The sequence below is a fragment of the Pinus tabuliformis genome, chromosome 7 (assembly GCF_031772625.1).
Source record: "Pinus tabuliformis cultivar Carrire ecotype Pingquan chromosome 7, CPIR1, whole genome shotgun sequence".
Classification (NCBI taxonomy): domain Eukaryota; kingdom Viridiplantae; phylum Streptophyta; class Pinopsida; order Pinales; family Pinaceae; genus Pinus; species Pinus tabuliformis.
Genome location: NC_142293.1, coordinates 281026749 through 281035632, shown reverse-complemented (window position 1 = coordinate 281035632; position 8884 = coordinate 281026749). Strand labels below are relative to the sequence as shown.

Genomic DNA, 8884 nt, shown 5'->3' with positions numbered 1-8884 from the left:
GATCGAATCGCTGAATTGTGGTTACACACAAGTAACCAAATGAAATTATTTGATTCCAATGTGGTTAATCTGTATCTGTGGTTACACACAAGTAACCAAATGAAATTATTTGATGCTATGAATTGTGGTTACACACAAGTAACCAAATGAAATTATTTGATTCCAATGTGGTTAATCTGTCGCGAATTAAGTAAGTTGAATGATGTATTAGGAAAAAATAAATAAATAAATAAAGGAGGTCTTAAACAACAAATAGAATGTAATATGTTGAACAATAAAATAATCCATATTTAGGTGTTTTAGTTAAAAATAATTGTAGTCAAAACACTGAACAAAACATGATCCGAAAATGCAACCTTTATTTATATTAATAACTGAGAAAAAGATACATGCCCATATACAATATAAGTTTCAAATCTTTGTAATGAATCCATCAGACAAACTAACACCCATAAAATAAATAAACTAGAATGACTCTAAAAATCCTATTCTATTATTTTCCCTAGAAAATTAAAAGCTAATAACTACAGTGTTGTAGGCCCAAGAAGAGCGCCCAGCCTTCTTTAAAAGTATATAATGATCTGTAGCCAACCAACCATTGAAGATCGATCATTCATTCATTCTTTCTGGTGTAACAAGGAGAGCGACCTAGCCGAAGGCAAGTGCAGAGTTGTTCCCGAAGGCAAGTGCAGACTTGTTCCCGCGGTGAACCAATCGCTGAAAACAGAGGAACCCCGACCATCCATTCATTCACCGGAGAAATAAAATAAGAAATAAAATAAAACATGAAGAGCAATAAATCTTACCGCCAGGAGGACGCGATCTGATGCATTTGATTTCGAGGCGGTTCTGAAAGACATTCCACCACACCACCACGGTGTCGCCTGCCTTCAATCCTTTCCTTCGAGCAAACTTATACCAACCCTTTTGGAAAACGAAGTGAAAACGTTGGCACCTCAGCACGAATTGCTCTTCTGCTTCTCTTTCGATTTCCCTGTCGTAGACTCTAAGGGGAATATTTTCTTCGATCGCTTCATCATTCAGATTCTGCATCCAACGATCACGGAAACGCCGTTCAATATCCTGCAAGGGTATTATCAATTTACTCTGCTTACAGCTAACGTCACTCGGGGTGAGTTCTTTTCGAAACAAGAACTTACAGCTAACGTCACTCGGGGTGAGTTGTTTTCGAAACAAGAACTCTGCACCAATGCCCATTATCTCGGGGTGAGGCTGTAGATCAATCTTCTCGGCTCTTCGGGGTGAGGCTGTAGAATCTTCTCGGCTCTTGTGAGGATGCAGAATAGAAGTGAGGATACTGATGAGACTCCATCGGTATTTAACAAAATTGAGTACCAAATTACGTCTCATGGCCAAATTCTTGGATGAACACTGTGCTTATCACTAAGCTGCCGGCTATCTTATTTGGAAATAACAAATAATAAGATTTTTTTGGTTGATGTGACTCCATGACTCTACGTCATCGAAGTTCTGCTACCTTTGCGAAGTGAAGCTGAACGAAAGGCACCAAGTCAAATGCCAATGGATAAGATTTTCTTGTCTGATGTGACTGCATCAGAGAAAGAAGCAAAACAGCGAGATTTAGTCATCGAAGTTCTGGTAGCCTTTGCAAAGTGAAGCTGAACGAAAGGCACCCAGTCAAATGCCAATTAAGTTAGTGTGGGAGAATCCAGAAGGGATAATTGTGCATATTGTGTTAGAATCCAGAAGGGATAATTGTGAACATTGTGGTTAGAATCCAGAAGGGATTTGTTGAGGTGGTTAGTTTTTCAACGTGGGATTTTGTCTACATTTGCTTCTTTTTTTTTTTTCAATAAATTGGTACAACAATCTTCCTCGACTTTTAACGAGCTTCTGTTAACGACTCAACCATTAATTATATGTTTTTACTAATCCTTGAATTTTAACAAGCTTCTGTTAACCACTCAACCATTAATTATATGTTTTTACTAATTATATTTTCTTAAATTAAAAATTGTTTTCTTTAATTATAATATTTTCATACTTATTTAATTTTATTTTTAAATTAATTGTAAGTTATCATACTTACTTTGATAGATCAGAGATTTAAACTTTGATTCTCATTATTTACACAATACTTTATAACACAAATTTTAGATTAAACTGTTCTATAGATACATTGTTGATACTTTTATTTCTTAATAATGACTATCAATTATTTATTTAAGATAAAAGCTTTTCAAAAAGTTTATATTCTTAATTATTATATAGAATGTTCATCGATATTCCTATAATTATTATTCATATTCATATTCCTACGATCACCTGAATAAGGTGGGCCCACAACAGAAGGCATTCTGGGCCGAATTCGCATTGGGGACCAATACATTATGGCTGTTCGGGCCCGAACTCATTTGCCCAACGCGCGATAATAAATTCCACTGACCCCCGAATAATAGCCGGTTGGGCCCAATACAAGGTGGGAGTGTTCGGCTCTAATTCTCTTTAAATTTTTTTCTTTTTCAACATGGTCGGGCTATAATGACCCCAAAAATATTTCGGTTGCGTGAGTGGAATTTTGGTTTACTTTGGGTTTTTATATTAGTTGGGTGGAAAACCCCGGTCGAATCCTTCATTTCTTTTTTCCTGCTACGGCAATTGAGATGAAAACAAGGAATTTCTATTTGTTACATATTTCTATAAATAATATTTGTTACATATTTCTATAAATAATAGGATCTCATTGGGGATTCGAAACGTTGATACAAAAATCTAAAACTGTGGATTTTCCGATCATGAACTTAAAAAGATAATTATTATAATTTGTAATGGAAAATCAAATTTAAAAGAAATTTAAATAAAATATGTTATTATTATTTTTTTTTGAATAATAGTTTTTCAAAAAGTTTTATTGTTTTTCAAAATGTTTAATCTTTTTCCGCTTATGTCAATTGAGATGGAAACCAGGCATTGCCATTTGTTATTTATTTCGGATAAATTATGTTTTATTTATAATGATTATAATTTTATTTTTATTTTTTTTCAATAATTGAATTTATAATATTATGTCAATTGAGATGGAAATAAGGCATTATTATTTGTTATTTATTTCTGATAAATTGTGTTTTATTTATATTGATTATAATTTTTTAATTTTTTTCAATAATTGAATTTATAACATTATTATAAATTGCAATGAACTCGACTTTTAACAAGCTTCTGTTAACGACTCAACCATTAATTATATGTTTTTACTAATCCTCGAATTTTAACAAGCTTCTGTTAACCACTCAACCATTAATTATATGTTTTTACTAATTATATTTTCTTAAATTAAAAATTGTTTTCTTTAATTATAATATTTTCATACTTATTTAATTTTATTTTTAAATTAATTGTAAGTTTGCAGCAAGCAGCAGACGACACTGGGTCATGGCCCAATAGTCTCATGACAACACACAACTTCACAACAGCCTTAGTCACACCATAGGGGACACACTTTACAGGAGCAAAAAAATGTTATTTAAGACTTACCACACCTCTTCCTAGAAAAACAACTCCAACGTCATTGCTCACACCACAGACGCTGGTCAAAATGATTTCATCAATCAAGCTCCCTCTTTCAAATCTCAGGAAGCGGCCCTTGTGGCTCACACGTGGCTCAACATATTCTAATTAGGCTCGACCCTCACACAACTCTCCACGACATCGATACACCACCGAGAATCTTAACACATCCACATTCCATGTAATGTCTAGATCTGGCATATGGTGGAATAGAACCACAACACAAATACGTATGGGAGAACACACAATTGCATATCCAGGTGGATCGATCCACCCTCTCCACACATTCTTAGTCTCCATGTATCACTCAACTGGCTCAACACTCAGGAGCCACACCAACATCCACTATTTTTAATTTCTTCAATATTGAGTTTCTCTATTATGAGACAAAGCAGGCCCTCATCGAGGATTTCTCTATGAGCAATACTGTAAACCTTACAACATTCTAGTTCTTACCTGCGTAGATGTTGCTGAAATTAGGACTCCCTTATAGAGCTTGAGAGGAGAGATTCCCATCCTTTCTTAGCTTCATTTGGAAGTGGGTGAGCTGATCAAAGTAAAGGAGAACTCTTGCTGGACCCTGGGAGGGACCTGCACAACACCAAGGCACAGGTTGTAATGGTTTCTTTTGTTTCCACTTAATACAATTAAGCTCATTTTTCTCAACAAGTTGTTTTATATAATTTGTTTCATATACTCCTTGGTCTTTATGATGAATAGATTTTATTATATGAGTTATTCAGGTGCTATGTAATCTTTTGGCTTGTTAGTGAATGCAGGTTTCGAAGAGAAGGAGGAGCTCATCCGGATCGGCGAGGCTGGACTACTACAAAGCATTGGACTAAAGGTATGTTATAAACACCTGATTACTTGTATTCTAAATGCATATTTAGAGAAAGGTAGTGTTTACTTGTCTTGTTTGTCACTAGAAAGCCTTAGCTTCTAAGGAGGTCGGTTTTTTCCACAAAATTGACTCTTTCCGCATGACACTAGGCTCATACAAAACTATGTCTCTCTCCATGAGACCTTGACACCACTAAGCCCAAATGACTCTGGCCACCGAGCCCTCACAGATCTAGCTCTGACACCATATAAGAGAAGAATACTGAACTCAAAAGCCTTATCGATTGCATTCCACATACAACAATTTATACAAAGATCAAGTTGTAGAAACTATAGTGAGTTCACCTATCATTATTTCTCACTAACTCCTGTCGACTATTGATTATGAACCATCTACCACCGACTAGGGAACATTCATAGCCGACATATGAATAGGTGTCGTGATTAATATTCTGACATAATGGTGAATGTAATGGATGAGTAGTACATTGGTATTCAAATTCGGTGTTAGATAAGCATGTCGATATCATTCATTGGCTTCCCCCACACATATATAAAGCTGTGGAAATGCACATCAGTAGATCCTTCCCATGTTAATAATGATTGATATTCTAATCCTATCATGCAAGTGTTTTAATATGAGAGATTGGGTTGCCTAGAAATCCTTGATATTTATGCATAAATGGAACAATACGAGTGTCCATATTGTTGGAAATAATGAAATGGGGATTTTTTTATATTGTTGAGTGAGGGAAAAGGTTAATGTTTAATATGTAGGAATTTACAGGGTAAGTTCCTCAGACAGAACACCAAAGGACACCGCTGACAAACATATCATAGATCAATACACCAGTATTGTTAACGTGGTTAAAACCCTCAAAGAGGGAAACAGTCCACAGCCTAAGCCAACGCGGCCGCTTTAGGAAATTTACTAATAGAAGAATGAAATTTTTCATAAGCTTCTCTCATGAACAGTTACCCTACAAGTGACCTTCCATGCTCTTTAAATAGAGATCATGGACCAATCAAGTCTTAAGCCACGATTCAAGTGTCGGTGATACCGAGGAGAGAATGAACCGTCAGATCACTACATATCGTGGCTGTTGTATTGTAAGTTACAAAAGTACATAGTAAAGAAGCACACTTTACCTAACTCTACACTAGACCAACTTATACTTAACTATTTCCTATGTGTCAGAATATCCTAACATCTCCCCTTAACAACTACTTGGGATAGGATTGAAGGATGTACAAATATGACACAAGAGGAGAAGGAAGGAGGCATTAGAGCCTATCCCCCCTTAGTGACAACTTCCTGAACTCCAACCATAAATCAAAGTTTAGTAAACTTCTCCTCTGTGAGAACCTTTGTAAAGATGTCTGCAACTTGGTCATCTATTGAACAATATTGCACTTCAAGGACATGGTCATGAATGAGCTTTTTGATGAAGTGCATGTGCAGTTCAATGTGTTTGTTGCGCTGATGTTGTACTGGATATTTGCATAGTTGAATGGAACTTTGATTATCACACCAAAGTGTAGTCGGATGCTGCCATTGAAATGCAAACTCTGATAGAATTTGACGAAGCCACGGGGCTTCCTTACTAGCTTCTACAACACCATGATACTCTGCTTCTACTGAAGGAAGAGAAATGGCACTTTGTTTCTTGCAAGCCCATGTAATAGGTCCTGAATCAAGAGTGAACACATAACCTACAGTAGATTTCTGATCATCAGGGTCACCAGCCCAATCGGAATCAGTGAAACCAACCAATAGAGGAGATGCTTCGGCACTGTAATGAATCCCAAACTGAATTGTACCTCGAACATAATGTATTATTCTTTTAGCTGCTTTCCAATGAATTTCATTTGGGTTTTGCATAAACCGAGAAATAAGGCCAACAGTAAAGGGAAGGTCAGAACGAGTATGGGTCAAATACAAAATCTTTCCTACAAGTTGACGGTATAAGGTAGCATCAACTTCAGGTGAAGTACAAGTGACTAAAAGTTTGGCTCTAGACTGAAAGGGAGAAGGGGTTCGCTTATAGTCTTCCATGTGAAAATGGTGTAGAAGATCATAGGCATATTTGGATTGGGAAAGGGAAATACCTTCCTTGGATTGCAAGACATGAAGACCAAGAAAATAATGCAATTTTCCTAAGTCTGTCATTTCAAACTTCTTTTTAAGGCTGGACTTCACATGGTTTATAAGGTTGGGATCACTACGAGTAAGGATGAGATCATCAACATAAAGGACAAGAATGATAAGGAACTTGCCCATTTTCTTGGTGTAGACAGTATTGTCAGAATGACACCTAGAAAAGCCAGTTTCTAAAAGAAAGCTATCCATTTTGGCATACCAAGCTCGACGAGCTTGCTTGAGATCATAAAGGATTTCGTAAGCTGACATACAAGGATGGAGTTTGTTTGTATAATGCTAGTAGGTTGTTCCATATAGATTTCTTCATGCAAGTCCCCATGAAAGAAGAAAGATTTAAAATTTATATGATGGACTTCCCATTTGAAAGAGGCAACAAGGGAAAGAACAAGGCAGATAGAGTTCATTTTGGCAACAGGGGAGAAGGTTTCAGTTTAGTCAATGCCTTCTACTTGTGAAAAACCCTTAGCAACAACACGAGCTTTATGTTTATCAACTTTTCCATCTGGTCCATACTTGGTTCTGTAAACCCATTTGCATCTAACAAGTTTTCATCCCTTTGGTAGAGGAACAAGGTCCCATACATATCATTTGCCAATAATGAATGATATTCTTCATTCATAGCTATGTCCCAATCTAGATGACTTGAAGCTTCTGCAAAGGTGTCAGGATCATAATTAGCTGAAGCTTGAGCAAATAAAGAAGAGGCTCTATCGAACTGAGAACGTGTACATCGCTGATCTGTAGGATCACTGGCAAGAGCACCTGTTGCATCCCGAGTAGCATAGACCCATTTTAGAAGCTGAGGAGCTGAAGGAGGATCTTGAGAAGGTGGAAGAGGATTGACATCCTTGCTATCATCATATGAAGAAGAAATATTTTAGAAGTAGAAGGGATAGAGAGAGGTGGCACATCCACCAAACCAGGCTCATAGGCCAATATATTTTTAGAAAACTTTACATCTCTTCTAACGATAACATTTTTGGACTTAAGTGGAATAAGTCTGTATCCTTTGACATATTCAGAATATCCAACAAAAATACATTTTTCACTCTTAGGTTCTAAAGCTTTATGTTTCTCATCTGGAATATGGGCCCATGCTTCACTTCCAAAAACAAGAAAGTGACTTACATCCCGTTTAATTGAGCTCCATGCTTCTTGTGGAGTGATATTCTTTAAAACCTTTGTAGGAGTGTGATTCATTATGTAATTTGCATAGTTAATTGCTTCTACCCAAAAATTAAGACTAAGTCCTCTAGATTGAAGCACACAATTAGCCATTTGCTTTAAGGTGTGATTCTTCCTTTCAGCTACACCATTTTTTTGTGGAGTATATGGAACAATATGTTGAATTTGAATTCCATTCTCAGTGCAAAGGTTGATGAATTTGTTGTTAACGTATTCTCAACTATTATCAAATCTTAGTTTAAGAATTTGATGTCCAGATTATTGTTCAACAAAGGCCTTAAAGGCCAAGAACATGTTAAATACTTCACTCTTGAGTTTTAAGAAGTATACCCAAGTGCATCTAGAGAAATCATCAGTGAAAGTTAAGAAATACTTGTATCCATAGAATGAAACAACTGCAAGTGGACCACATAAATCACTATGCACAAGCTGTAAAGGGGCTGAGGCGTGCCAAGGGGCATGTTTTTCAAAACTATCCCGATGATGTTTTCCGAGTACACATCCAGAACAAACACCATCTTTGCAAGATACCATTGGAAGACCTGTCACCATATTTTCTTTTCATCATTATGAGCAACAAATACTGAAGGAAGATTTGATGACCCAAATTTGTTAAATTTATACAAACCTGTAGAATCATCAGCAATGCTAGTAGCTAAAATCTATCTAGGATCTCTTAGGTCCTTAATTACAACATTGTGAGGTGAAAATTCAATGATTTTACCTTCACTTGAATGAGTTATCTGATATATAGATAGAAGGATAAGGTTGGAACACATAATACATCATTAAATTGACCATTATCTATATGAACAGTTCCTGTCCCTATTGTTAGGATTCCGAGAAACTCTCCTAGGTTGTAGCTTGGAGATGCATGGTAACATATAAATTCAACTATTGTTGCAGGTTTAATGGAAGGAATGATGGTTTTGTTCAAGCCAGATAACCACTTATACTTTGTTTCACTCCAGACATGCATGAACACCCTCAGACTACAAGGCTTTAGACCACCAATGCTCATAGTTTTAGATATTAGATGAATATGGAGAATACTAACCCCACCAACAGATACACAAGACCATGTGATGGTTGGCTGCAATTAGTACAGAAGCCTACAAATCTAATCTATTAATGCAAAGACAAGAT

The 8884-nt window shown here is 36.2% G+C and overlaps 1 long non-coding RNA gene across 1 annotated transcript; it reads right to left on the bottom strand.

Annotated features, from left to right (window-relative positions):
- Window positions 1–341: 341 nt before the first annotated feature.
- Window positions 342–1150, bottom strand: LOC149246965 (uncharacterized). The gene is made up of 2 exons (XR_016265604.1): window positions 807–1150; window positions 342–717 (listed from the first exon to the last, which is right to left on the bottom strand). It is a non-coding gene; the product is annotated as an uncharacterized LOC149246965 (long non-coding RNA).
- Window positions 1151–8884: the final 7734 nt, after the last annotated feature.